Raw genomic sequence first — 13,485 nt, 5'->3', positions numbered from 1 at the left:
ACCATCCTTTTAGTAAAAGGGAGTAGCTGAACTGGACTCTTTCCAAGGCTCTGACTGACAGAGGGCTTTCTCAGTTGATTTGCCATGTGGAATTCTCACAGAGCAATCCCCTCCCCACCACACAATTTTGCCTCCTTCAGCGATCCCTGCCAGGTTGTAGTCAGCAAGTGTTCCTGGCATCTCTTAGGTCATATGTCAGGGAAACCTTCAAGGGCAGTGAGACCCCACGATGTAATGATTCTGCTATTAAATCAAAGGCGTGGCCCTCTGTTGAAAGGAGCTGGTCTCCTGCCTCTGAATGCAATGTGACGCCTTCTCAGTCAGGAGATGACGGCCTCAGCTGGACACTGCCTACCAATGTTGTCCAGGTAGACAAACTCCTGGCTCCTTATAAATCCTCTCTCACAGTTATGAATTTTTAACAGCAATTGCAAAGCAACTTGGGGGCAAATCAAAGGAACCCCATTGAACAGCATTTGAAAAAGTCTAGGCCAACATACTGCCTTCATCCAGGACAGGGACTTAGACGAATGTGGACTGCACTAGGAGCAAATTCTTCCCCAACAGCTGGGTGGGGATGTGGGGCTGGAATGAGTTAGAGCACTTTTTGATGCACTTTGGCCAATGGCCTGCCTCTGAAAGATGCAATACAGGCCTTTGCTTGCTTTGGTGGAAAATGACACAATTGATCCGGTAAAATGCCCCTCCTGCCCACTTCATTTCTGCATATGCCTCCCTTTCCCTACATGCACTGGCCTCTGTGCTTCCCATTCCTACCAAAGTTGCCAACCAACCAGAAAAGCTAATTTGTCAGACAGCAAGTAACATCAGATTCTCTTTGGGAAAATTGCTGTTTCCGGGTTCTGCCTCGGTATCGTGGTTTTTGTACGAACACACAGTTGAATGATGAAGAAAAAATCTGTTCTTGAGCAGAGCTCTAAAGGCACATGCTCGGTTTTTAAATTGTGCCCTCACTTACTCAACTAAGCCTGTGTTGCCCAAGCCTAGTGCTGTGAGATGAGGATTCAGAGATGAGGAGCATTCAGTCACAGTTTTTCAGTCAGCAACTGCTGGGTAAAAATCTACCTCAATATTTAGCACATTGAAACAGCCATTTGATTATGCTCCTGTATTCCTTGGTCAGGAATTCAATGAGAGCATCATCATGGCATCTAGCTCCATCACTTCATGGCAAATAGATGGGGAAAAAGTGGACACAGTGACAGACTTTGTTTTCTTGGGCTCCAAAATCACTGTAGACAGTGATGGCAGTCATGAAATTAATAGACTCTTGCTCCTTGGAAGAAAAACTATGACAGCATATTAAAAAGCAGAGACATCACTTTGCCAACAAAAATCTGTATAGTCAAAGCTATGGTTTTTCCAGTAGTCATGTATGAATGTGAGAGTTGGACCATAAAGAAGGCTGAGCATCAAAGAATTGATGCTTTTGAATTGTGGTGTTGAAGAAGACTCTTGAGAGTCCCTGGGACTGCAAGGAGATCCAACCAGCCAATCCTAAGGGAAATCAACCCTAAATATTAATTGGAAGGACTGATGCTGAAGCTGAAAGTCCAATACTTCGGCCACATGATGTGAAGAGCTGACTCGTTGAAAAAGACCCTGATGCTGAGAAAGACTGAGGGCAGGAGGAGAAGGGGGCACTAGAGGATGAGATGGTTGAATAGCATCATTGAGTCAATGGACATGAGTTTGAGAAAACTCCAGGAGATAGTGAGGGACAGGGAAACCTGTTGTACTTCAGTCCACGGGGTCATAGAGTTGGACACAACTAAGCAACTGAACAACACTTCAGGGTTAGCTCTTTGATGCCTGGGACCTCAGCTGGGAAGATACAAGGCCCAGAGGTGGCCTGCAGCTGGGGAATAAAATTGCCAAAATGTCTGGACTGGGACAACTTGAAGACTAAGCCTCCAGACCAGAATGCCTTCATGGAGCCACTCCATCGGGCTTGGCTTTCTCACACACAGCAGCTTCAGAGTGGTCATACCCTTGACATAGTAACATAGGGTCAAAGCACAAGCATCCCAGGGAACGAGGAAGAACAGGACCCTTTAGGATGTAGCCTCAGAAGCTACATAGGATCCTTTGCCCTATTCTGTGATCAGAACCACCACAACCCCTCACATACATAAGGGGAGGAGGCACAGAGACCGCCTCTGCTGTAGGAGGAGTGTCCAGTCACATTGCAGAAGAGTGTGGAGGATGGAATACGGTTACAGCCCCTTTGGGAAATTAGAGATGCTACTCACTATTCATGGCAGACACAGTGTCTCTAGATGTCCCATCCTCAGGGACATGAGTCACCATCATACACTCACTCACTCACCTGTAACCCAGAAGGCAGCTTCATCAATTCCTGACATAATAGCAGAAGTACCTCGTACCTAACGTTCCAGGGCTCAGGAAGCCTCAGCCTCTCCAGCATTTCTGCAATCCCCTCTTCTCTTTTGCAGAGCAGGAGCTGGGCTACATCCACGCATGTGTGGAACTCATCTATTGTGTTGGGGGGAGCAGGGAGAAGGGACTGACAAACTCAGATGGGAAAGGTCTGTTCTCTGTAGTCCTTCCCAGCCCCCACCCCCATACACACACCACACAGATTCCACCCCTTTCACCCCCGACTTTCCCTCCTGGTCCACAGCCCTGGCCTCTGTGGCTCCTCTTCTCAGCCACCAACCCCAGGCCCAAGGATCCACACTGCCCTGTTTGCAGAGCTAGTTTAGCACTCTGCTGCAGCCCCCAGAAGCTCGCTGAGCAGAACGAAGGCCTTCCCAACCCTTGCAGCCCACCTAGTTAAGAATACTTACTCATCACTCATTCATCAAGTGGTGACTGGGCAGCCACTGTGCGCCAGGCCCTGGGTGGTACAGAGGCCCTCTGAATTATGTGACAGCTTCTCTCACATCGTTGTTAGGCAAAAAGCCCGGAAAAGTTATCATCAGTGTTCTATCTGTTGTTATGGGTTACCACCTTTGCCTTCACAGACCCCTCTCACCTCTGCAAGACATTTCGCCGCATACTGTGAGCTCTTCGCTCTCAACTTCAATCGTCTGTAAACCATCCTTATAATTTCAGCCATAAATGTGTGCCACCTGTGTTTTATTGGCTTTATATGTCTTTCAAGCGATTTACTCTCTTTACTTACCACTGAAAAAGTTTTATATCACTACCATAAATAGAAAACTATAATCCCTTGCCATACATAGAAGGCAACCCTCAAATTAAATTCGATTTTAAAACTACACTACAAAACTTCAGCTATATATAGAAACCTGCGTCCCTGCCCTCTGTTAAAAAGAGAGCATAGGATGTATTGAACAGGTGTGAAGAGACAGTCTGTTCCCACTCTGAGACTTATTCCTTGGTGAGATTCAAAGAGTTAAAAAGGGAGGCGTGTTCTCACTGAGGGACGGAACACGATTTCACGCCATCGCTGCAGACCATCTCCTGTCATCTCAGGTACCACAAGGATTTCCATCTAAGTCAGTCAGGATAGGAACGTCCTGTGGGAGTAACAACTAATATTCAAACTTTAAAATATAAAGGTTATTTCTTGCCCTTGTCCGCTGTAGGCGGGCAGGGTCCCCACTCCTGGTGGTTCTGGCTTCCAGGCTGATGCGGCAGCTGCGATGCTGACCGCTGAGGGTCACGTGACGGAAGGAAAGCGCGAAGCAGGGAGCGTTAACACTGTCTTCCACCCAGCAGAGGACACTCACTGCCTGCGCTCACTTTCCAGTGGCAAACTGAAGTCACATGGCCAGCCTTGACTTCATCTGGGCAGAAAATATAAGCCTACCATGTGCTGGAGGGAGAGAGAGCCGGAATATTTGTGGACGGCCATTAGGATCTGCATCCCATGCACGCGCTGAGAACACTGCCCCAAACAGCTGTGCCCCAGACTATCCGGGCATGATTTTCTCTACCAGCCCATGACACTCAGGCAAACCAGGTCATTCCCTGTTACTCGACAGTCACCACACTCTGGACTCGCTTCCCCCTCCCTCTGTTCAAGGCTCCCACTGACTGGAACACTCTCTCCCTCACCCTTCAAGAGTCTTATCTGTTCCTGAGGCTTTGTATGCCCCCCAAAACGAAAGTCATAACTGTTCTGCCAGGGTAGCATTATAGATGTTCAGAGCTAGAAAGGATGGACTTCTTCATCTATCAGATCAGATCAGATCAGATCAGTCGCTCAGTCGTGTCCGACTCTTTGCGACCCCATGAATCACAGCACGCCAGGCCTCCCTGTTCATCACCAACTCCCGGAGTTTCACTGAGACTCATGTGCATCGAGTCGGTGATGCCATCCAGCCATCTCATCCTCTGTCGTCCCCTTCTCCTCCTGCCCCCAGTCCCTCCCAGCATCAGAGTCTTTTCCAATGAGTCAACTCTTCACATGAGGTGGCCAAAGTACTGGAGTTTCAGCTTTAGCATCATTCCTTCCAAAGAAATCCCAGGGCTGATCTCCTTCAGAATGGACTGGTTGGATCTCCTTGCAGTCCAAGGGACTCTCAAGAGTCTTCTCCAACTCCACAGTTCAAAAGCATCAATTCTTTGGTGCTCAGCCTTCTTCACAGTCCAACTCTCACATCCATACATGACCACTGGAAAAACCATAGCCTTCATCTATAGCAGTTTCTAAACCCTAACACTGTCGGCATCTGGGCAAGATAATGCTCTCCTGGGGGGACGGGCTTGCACACTGTAGGATGTTAGCATCCTTGATCTTTGTCTATATGTCGACTGCAACTTCTCTCTCCAAACGTGACAACAAAGCAATGCCTCAAGACATCAACTGTCTCTTGGGAGGGAGGGCAAAATTTTCCCCAGTTAGCAACCACTGAATTAAAACTGTGCCCAAGGTGACACCGTGAGTTAATGGCCGAAGGGGCTGGCGGAGTCCATGTCTTGTCCTCCATTTCCCCATCCAGTGTTCCTGGCCTTGGTGCACAGGGATGAGGCTGGAAGTAACAACAAGAAAAATGAGTTGGGCTCATATACCTTTGACACATTTGATGTGCCCGATTGAACTGTTCCATAAAGAAATACACTGTCACTCATTTAAAACACACACACATTGTTTCTCAGCCTTTCGGCTAAGATCAAGTGTAAAACACACACACACACATACATACATGTAGATATCTGAGTCTGTCTTATATCCTTCAACTTTTGATTCCTCTAAGAGGACAAAAGTATATCATTTTCCTTCATTTCTACTATTTGAAGAAGAGTAGTGTTCCTCCAATGAACACATCAGTTCATGGCAAATAGATGGGGAAATAATGGAAACAGTGACAGGCTTTATTTTGGGGGGCTCCAAAATCACTGCAGATCATGACTGCAGCCATGAAATTAAAAGACACTTGCTCCTTGGAAGAAAAGCTATGACCAACCTAGACAGCATATTAAAAAGCAGAGACATTACTTTGGCAACAAAGGTCCGTCTAGTCAAAGCTATGGTTTTTCCAGTGGTCATGTATGGATGTGAGAGTTGGACTATAAAGAAAGCTGAGCACCAAAGCATTGATGCCTTTGAACTGTGGTGTTGGAGAAGACTCTTGAGAGTCCCTTGGACTGCAAGGACATCCAACCAGTCCATTCTAAAGGAGATCAGTTCTGGGTGTTCTTTGGAAGGACTGATGCTGAAGCTGAAACTCCAATCCTTTGGCTGCCTGATGCAAAGAACTGACTCATTGGAAAAGACTCTGATGCTGGGAAAGATTGAGGGCAGGAGGAGAAGGGATAACAGAGGATGAGATGGTTGGATGGTATCACTGATTCAATGGACATGAGTTTGAGCAAGCTCTAGGAGCTAGTGATGGACAGGGAAGCCTGGCGTGCTGCAGTCCATGGGGTCACAAAGAATTGGACACGACTGAGCAACTGGACTGAACTGAATGACAAGATAGTAACTGATGACGTTAAGAAACAGGCCCTAGGGAGGGCCAGGGACCATGACACTGGGGGACAGATATCCATCTAAGAGGCCAAGTGTAGTAGCCAAGTTGTTAGAATTTTCAAACAGTTGACATCCAGATTTTAAGGAGAGATCTCCTGATTTTTAGAGGCTGGAAACTAATTTAATTTTTTGAAATGCACAAGCCCAAACTCTAGGTCACACAAAATACCAAGCTTGGCCCTGGAGCCATGTAGCTCTGCCTTCTCTCCATTATACAAGTGACCACATCACTTGCCCATGAAGATATGTCATAGCTGCAGCTCACACCCTGCCCTGAACATCAGTCATCGTAGGAGTCCTGGACCCCACCTCAACCTGCTGAGAGGAAACCCCCCAGGGTGGGTCTATGAGATCTGTGTTGTTGCAAAGCTCTGAGATGATGCTGAGGTGACAGGTCCCCTGATAGAGCTGGAAAGCACTGTTTTAACTCTTCATCTCCTCTTCCCAGACTGCAAACTCCTCAGGGCACAGTAAGCCCGCATTGTATCCATTCATGTTTCCCAGCACCAGCCCAGAGCGAGCACAAACTAAGTGCTCTTTAACAATCGACTCAAACTGAGGCACCAAAAAGGCTGAAGCAGTAATTGCTTCCAGGCTTTTCTCTTAGATTCTCATTTTTTAAAAAATATCTGTGTTATTTGATTGTAACATTCTTTTATTGGCTCCAAGGTTCCTTGGAAGAAAGATGGTCATAGAGGGCAGAGGAGGTGGTGGTGGGTCAATCACGTTATTGCCACTTTATTTTATTTTTAAAAAATATTAAAATTTTATTGATTTACTTTTGGCTTGGTTGGGTTGGGTCTTGGTTGCAGGGCGAGGGCTTTCTCTAGTTGTGGAGCGCAGGGATTGCCCTCTAGTTGCGGTGCATGGGCTCCTCGTTGCAGTGTTTCTCTTGCTGCCAAGCACAGGCTGTATGAGCCGGGACTTCAGTAGTTGGGGCGCACAGGCTTGGTGGCCCCGCAGCATGACCAGATATCAAACCTATGTCCCCCGCATTAGCAGGCAGATCCTTAACCACTGGACCACAGGGAAGTCCTACCACTTTAAATAAAAGGAGAAATTCTGTGATGGGGCTTTAGTTCAACGAAGGCTGGAGGGACTCAGCTCTTATGAAGCCCTCCCCCTCCCAAGCCTTCCACCAATTCCCTAGAGGGCAAATATGTTGTGACTTCATCTTGCACGGGCCTCCCTGGGAAGAGGTGCTCCTTCATTACCATTAATTAAATCTATCAAATTTTAAATTCATCCTCACCTGTTTTCAACAGTCCCACATCCAGGAAATCCTTTCCAACTGTGTTAGGACAAAGGCACAAAGATGTAGATGCCAGAAGCCTGCAGCTTTGTTTGGAGGAGTGAAGTTGTGGATGAGACCAAAGAGTCCATCAATGGGACGTGGAGGAAACTGTGGTCCATGGGATAACAGGGACCAGTCAGCAGGCTGCTCCGTTGGTCTGTGTCATGACAACTGACTCATGTCCCCCACAGTCCTCTCCGCCACTTCCTTTACCAACACGTGCATCTCATTAGCTGGCCACTGTTCATTTTTGATCTCAACATCTAGATTATAATCTTCCCAGGAAGAGGCACCAGGCACACTTTAAGAACAGATATGTAGGGACTTCCTGGATGGTCCAGTGGTGGAGAATCTGCCTTCCAGTGCAGGGGACTTGGTTTGATCCCTGGTCAGGGAACTAAGATCCCACATACCGAGGGGCAGCTAAGGCCACATGCTGCAAATACCGAGCACACACACTCTGGGGCTCACGGATTACAACTAGAGAGAAGTCTGCATGCCGCAACAAAGAGCCTAAGCACCAGACAAATAATTTTTAAAAGAATATATATGTAAGTAGATATTGAAAAGCTGCTCACGATATAGTGCCAAGGGGCAGAGAAGTTCCCGAACGGCACAGGAGTCACAGGGCTCCATCAGCAAGCAGAGGGCACGTTGCAAAGGGCACAAAAGTGTGAAGGTGATGTCATGAAGGGGACAGGTGTGGTGCTGGGCAAGGGTAAGAGAACCAGCAGAGGTTGCGAAGTGCCCAAGAGGCAGGGCCAGCAGGAAGTCACTTCCCTGTCTGGACCTCAAGGAACAAGGGGAGGCCCAAAATGACTGAGCCCGGAGAGAGCTGGGCTTTCAAGAAAGGCCAACATAGCTGGTGGCGTCAGGGAGTCCAGCCACTTTGAGAACCACAGGGGGGCAGAGCAGGAGCAGGAGGGGAGGAGAAGAGAGGAAATACCTAGGCCTCCTTCTCATCCCGTCTTTCCATCTCCTGTCAGGGCCTTCCACTGGCCAACCCACCCCAAACCCACCCCACAGGAGCCAGGGCACTGCCCAGCAGCCTCCCAGACACGGAATAGGGCACAGAAAGATAGAGAGGAGAGGGCTGGGGGAGAGGGAGGCAAATGGAGTGTAGTCTGATCCTGTTGTGTAAATTACCTCTATCTTTTCATAGGCATAGACACATGTTCGGACTCACAGCAAGCACAGTGGCTGCTCTGGGAAATCTGGGGATGGAGGACACACGAGAGGGGAAGGACAGTTTGACTCTATGTGCTTTTGTATTCTTGGCATCTTTCACAATGAACTGGTAGCTTTAGAATCAAGTGTCATCATCAGCTCTGCAGTGCTAGCCACCAGAAATGCCAGCAAGAGAAAACCGTCCTTGTGGAAACAGGGCCGGGGCCTCTGAGATACTCCCAGAGACCCTGGTGGGGAAAACCAAGGGGTGAAGGGTGAGGGGCTGGAAAGCAGATGGGGCATCGGGAGTGGCCACCAGGGCCCTGTGGTCATGCTGTGGGTGTAAGAGCAGGGCAGGTAGCTCAGGACTCAGAGGGCCCTGCGGCAGGAAGTGAGGAGGAAGAGGAGACTCCTCCCTGCTTAGGGGATGGGGTGCTTTCCGGGGCTCACTTCCGGCTCCCTCACTCAGCTGTGGACTTTGGGGCAACTTGCATTTTTTTTTTTTTAATTAAAGATTTTTTGTCACAAGGCCCATTTTTAAAGTCTTAACTGAATTTGTTACAATATTGTTTCTGTCTTATGTTTTGGCTTTGTTGGCAGCAAGGCATGTGGGATCCAATCTCCCCGACCAGAAATCGAGCCCACACCCTCTGCAGTGGAAGGCGAGGTCTTAACCACTGGACCACCAGGGAAGTCCCAAACATGACCTCATGGAGCCTCCAATTCCTCATGAGGAAGAACGAGCTAATACCCGAGGGGGAACTGAGCTCCTCCCGCGCCACCCGCCCCGCAGGACTGCTGCAAGGATGAGATGAGATGTCTGTTCAGTACCTGCTACCTGGGAAACCCTCCAGCACTGGTATTATTACCGCCGTTCCTGTCAGCACAGGCCCAGCTCTGAGTGGATAGGGCCCGTCTCTCATCTGGGATCCTGGGGCGAGCGAGGTGAAGACCCCAGGGTCCTTGCGTTGGCAGCGGCCAGCGTTGTGCATTCCGTGGTCACAGAGTGTCCCCCTCACCCAGCCAGCTGTCTGACAGCCTGTAAACAGATGGGCGGGTGGGGTGGCCGGTGAGACAGTGCAGATGGTACTGAGCAAACCCAGCCGCACTTTTGGGAAAACAAGTCAGAGGCGATGGGGGCCCCATGGACATCTTTGCCTGTGACCGACAGCACACCCAGGGAGGCCTCCAAGGGAAACGGTGAAACGTACCAGACCTTGGCGGGCCTCGCCAAGGACGAGCTCCACCCTCCATTTCCGTGGCCCGCTGCCACAGAGACGTTGCAGACAGCTGGAGGTCACCCTGGCAGGGCTCACAGCGGAGGCTACGTGGGTCCTCCAAGGTCTGGGAGCTCAAAGAGCACTGTCTTCCAGGCTCCCTCCCCCGGGGCCTTGCTCAGCTTCTGGCTCCTTCCCACCTCACTCACCTGTGTGCTCCTCCCTCCCCAGGGCCCGGGGACAGACCCACAGCCAGGAATACGTGCAGGTTTGAGCGCAGAGCCACCCGTGTGGCACCACAGGAAGGGTGGAGGATGGAGCAGATAGTCCAAGGAGACGTGGGGTGGCAAGCCAGATCCTGGTTTGGGCTGGAGGTGGGAAAGGGCCCACGTTTACAGCCACACGTCCTGCCACATCCTCCAAGCTCCCTGCCTCCACTGACTCTGACCTTGCTCTTTGAACCTGGTAAGCTCCACCAAGACTCTGCCTCTCTCCTTTACCCACTAACTTCATACCATCTTCCAAGAGCCCATGCACATGTCACATCCTTCTCCTGCCTCAGAAGAGTGGAGAATCCCCTCATTGAGGCCCATGCGACACTTGGTACAGACCTGCTGTACAGCATTATCATATTCTTCTGCCATGTTTGAAACTACCCACACCCACACACCAACTTTCTTCACCCTCCATTCTAAGGCTGACTCCAAAGTTTTAACTAAAGAAGGGGGCACTCAATTTTTGCTAAAATTGGCAAGGTCATCTGAAGGAAACCTGGGTTTATACTAATACTATGCCAAGAGTGACACATATATGAATACCACTCATGGCTACTGCTAGTAATAAACACTTCTATCTATGGGGGAAGCATCATGCTTATTATGTTGCAAGCATTCTCCCTAATCCCAGGGATAATCTGATCAGGTAGCTACTATTATCCTCCTTAGGTTATAGGTGAGAAATCTACAGCCCGGAGAGGAAAGGTGACTTTCTCAGTGGTGTATCTCCTAAGTGGCTGAGCCAGCTCTCAAATCCCCATGTGGCTCCAAGAGATGACCTGCCCTCCCAAGCACCCTGCTCTCGAGCTTTCTAAGTAACCCGCGGTGACTCTCCTCTTCCCCATCACGCCCACATCTTAGCTGCTGAGTCTGCACAGCCAGTGTTCCCCAGCTTGTGGGATGTGGTGATGTTTCTGTGGGGCTGCTGTCTCCCATCCACAACCCTTCCTTGGTGTTCCTGCTTCTGCTGCTCACTTCCACTGTCCTCAATGCTTATGACAACTTGCTGCCCCTAGGAAGTCCTTGATCTCCTTTTCCCCTGTGATCACCCATGCCTTCAGGGCAAACGCGCCCAGCCGTGCCACAGCGTCTCCTTGGAGCCTTCCTCTGCAGCAGCCAGGCCCCCAGGACTTCTGCTTCCCTTCCTGCTGCAGCCCGGAGGTGGGAATGATGAAAGCCAATGTGCCAGTGGGTCTGAAATACACCAAGCGGGAACTCTGCGGTCCAGTTTCTTAAGTCCAAGCGCAATTCTGCCACTTGCTACCCTTGTGACTTGGGCATGTATATTCTGCCTATGGGTCTTCTGTCCCTCCTCTGTTAGTCTGGGAGAAGACAGTGACTACTTTCTAGGGATGTTGTAATGGAAAAAGGAGATACTCCGTACAAAGAACTTAGCACAGGCCCTCTCATATAGTCAGTACCTTAAATGCTAATTTGCAACATTAGAAAAATGTTTATGTGCCAGGCAGTTTTCACAGTAGGTTGGAGGACAGAAAGCCTAGGCCCACAAATGATCATTTTGACATGACATGTCAGAGCTAGGATGGAGAGCCTTTGGGGTTGGCATCCACCCATCAAGGCTTTGGATGAGGCTCTTCAGAGAAAAGAGCACCAACTGACTGTCAAGGATGGCACAGGCCCCTTTGCATTTGTTAGCCACTGTTTAGGGTTATTCTGAAATTGCTTCTCACATAGATTTACTCTGTCTCTCGCAACTTGAGGTCTTGACGTCTTCTCATCTAGAAGGCGTTCACCTGTCCTGTACCTCCACTCTCTCACCGCATCCCACCCTGAGGTCTCACCTAGCATCACTCATAGCTGTGCTCACCTAAAATCTGGTTTTTCCCTTGGAATTTAGGAGACGAAGAAAGAAGAAAAGAACAGACCACTGAGGAACACCTATGATGCTGGCAGCTCCCCTGCATTACCAGTTTTACTCCACACAGTGGTTCTTTGAGACTACCATGCTGTAGCATTCCATTTTACAGATGGGAAGACTAAGGGTCAGAGCAGAAATGTACCCAAGTTTACATAAACAGAGATGACATGATTGGAATCTATTCTTGGGTTCACCTTAGTCCTAAGCATTCCTCAAATGCCCAAACCATCATTTCATATTGTTATGAGAGTCAAAACCAGGAAGAATCTCATGATACATCATAGAAGGAAATTCAGTTGGGCTCCAGTGGTGTTTGAAGTTATTTTTGTCTGAGTCCCCTGACATCTCTCTGGTGGCTCAGACAGTAAAGAATCTGCCTGCAATACAGGAGACCAGGGTTCAGTCCCTGGGTCAGGAAGATCCCCTGGAGAAGGAAACAGCTACCCATTCCAGTATTCTTGCCTGGAGAATTCCATGGACAGAGGAGCCTGGTGGGCTACAGTCCATAAGGTTGTGAAGAGTTGGACACAACTGGGCAACTAACACTTTCACTTCCTGACATCTCTCTGATTATCGCCAAAGTCAATAATCAATCAATCCATCAACGGAATCCCTTTCCAATAGCTGAACAGCCATTAATTTGCTTTTCTAAGTCCCATACAAGAAGCTGAACTCTATTTGCCTCCCTTTATTTCTCTCCTGTCAATTCATTTCTGGCCTGGATGGAGTGCCTTGGTGCTGGAAACCATACCACACTTCTGGGCAGCATTTCCCTCTTGGCCTTCCCAAGGCCCTTCTCACCCACCACTTGCCAAACCAGGGACATGCACCCAAAAGGGGCAGAACTGACTGGTCAGACCCAAGTCAATATAACTCACAGCCCAAGACTTAATTTAGAACCCCCTGTCCTGCCACCATGTACCTTGGCGCTTATGTCTGTGGCTATCTTTCTGGCATGACGGTTTCTGCCAAGGTTATTTTAATGTGGACTGACACCTCTGTCTATTCTGGGAGGACATCTCTGGAGAGTACCAGCTCACGCTCGGGTCCCGAGACCTCTGGAATGTACTATTGCACTATCCATAGTACATTGGTTTTCTGGGTGGGAATTCCTATTGTGAACTCTACAGAGACCTCTAGAGAGACTTTTGCTCCTCTCTCATGTTAGAGGCAACTAAATGCTCCCAGGCTCTGCTGACTCACATTGCTAATCAAACCACCTAAACAAACTATAAAAAGGAACCAAGTACTGATAAGTTTGACAACACGGATGAACCTTGCAACACTATGCCAAGTGGGAGAAGCCAAAAGCACACGGTCACATCCTGGACGACTCCATTTATGCGGAGTATCCACAACAGGCAAACCCAGAGAGACATAAAGCAGGCTGGTAATTACCGAGAGCAGGAGAGAAGCTCGGGCTTCCCTGGTAGCCCAGCGGTAAAGAATCTGCCTGCAATGCAGGAGCCGAAGGAAACGTGGGTTTGATCCCGGGGTCTAGAAGATCCCCATGGCAACCCACTCCAGCATTCTTGCCTGGAGAATCCCATGAAGAGAGGGTCACAAAGAGTCAGATACCAAGGAGTGACTTAGCACGCATGCACAGAGAGAAGGGGGTTAAGGAGTGACTGCTTAAAGGCTACGGGGCTTTCTTTGGGAGCGATGAA

At 49.1% G+C, this 13,485-nt stretch overlaps 1 pseudogene; it reads left to right on the top strand.

Annotated features, from left to right (window-relative positions):
- The first annotated feature begins 5,100 nt into the window (after window positions 1-5,100).
- Window positions 5,101-5,271, top strand: LOC112580709 (annotated as a pseudogene).
- Window positions 5,272-13,485: the final 8,214 nt, after the last annotated feature.

This window comes from Bubalus bubalis, chromosome 19 (assembly GCF_019923935.1).
Source record: "Bubalus bubalis isolate 160015118507 breed Murrah chromosome 19, NDDB_SH_1, whole genome shotgun sequence".
NCBI classification, from domain to species: domain Eukaryota; kingdom Metazoa; phylum Chordata; class Mammalia; order Artiodactyla; family Bovidae; genus Bubalus; species Bubalus bubalis.
Note: the sequence above shows the minus strand (reverse complement) of the source record. Positions and strands in the feature narration are given on the sequence as shown.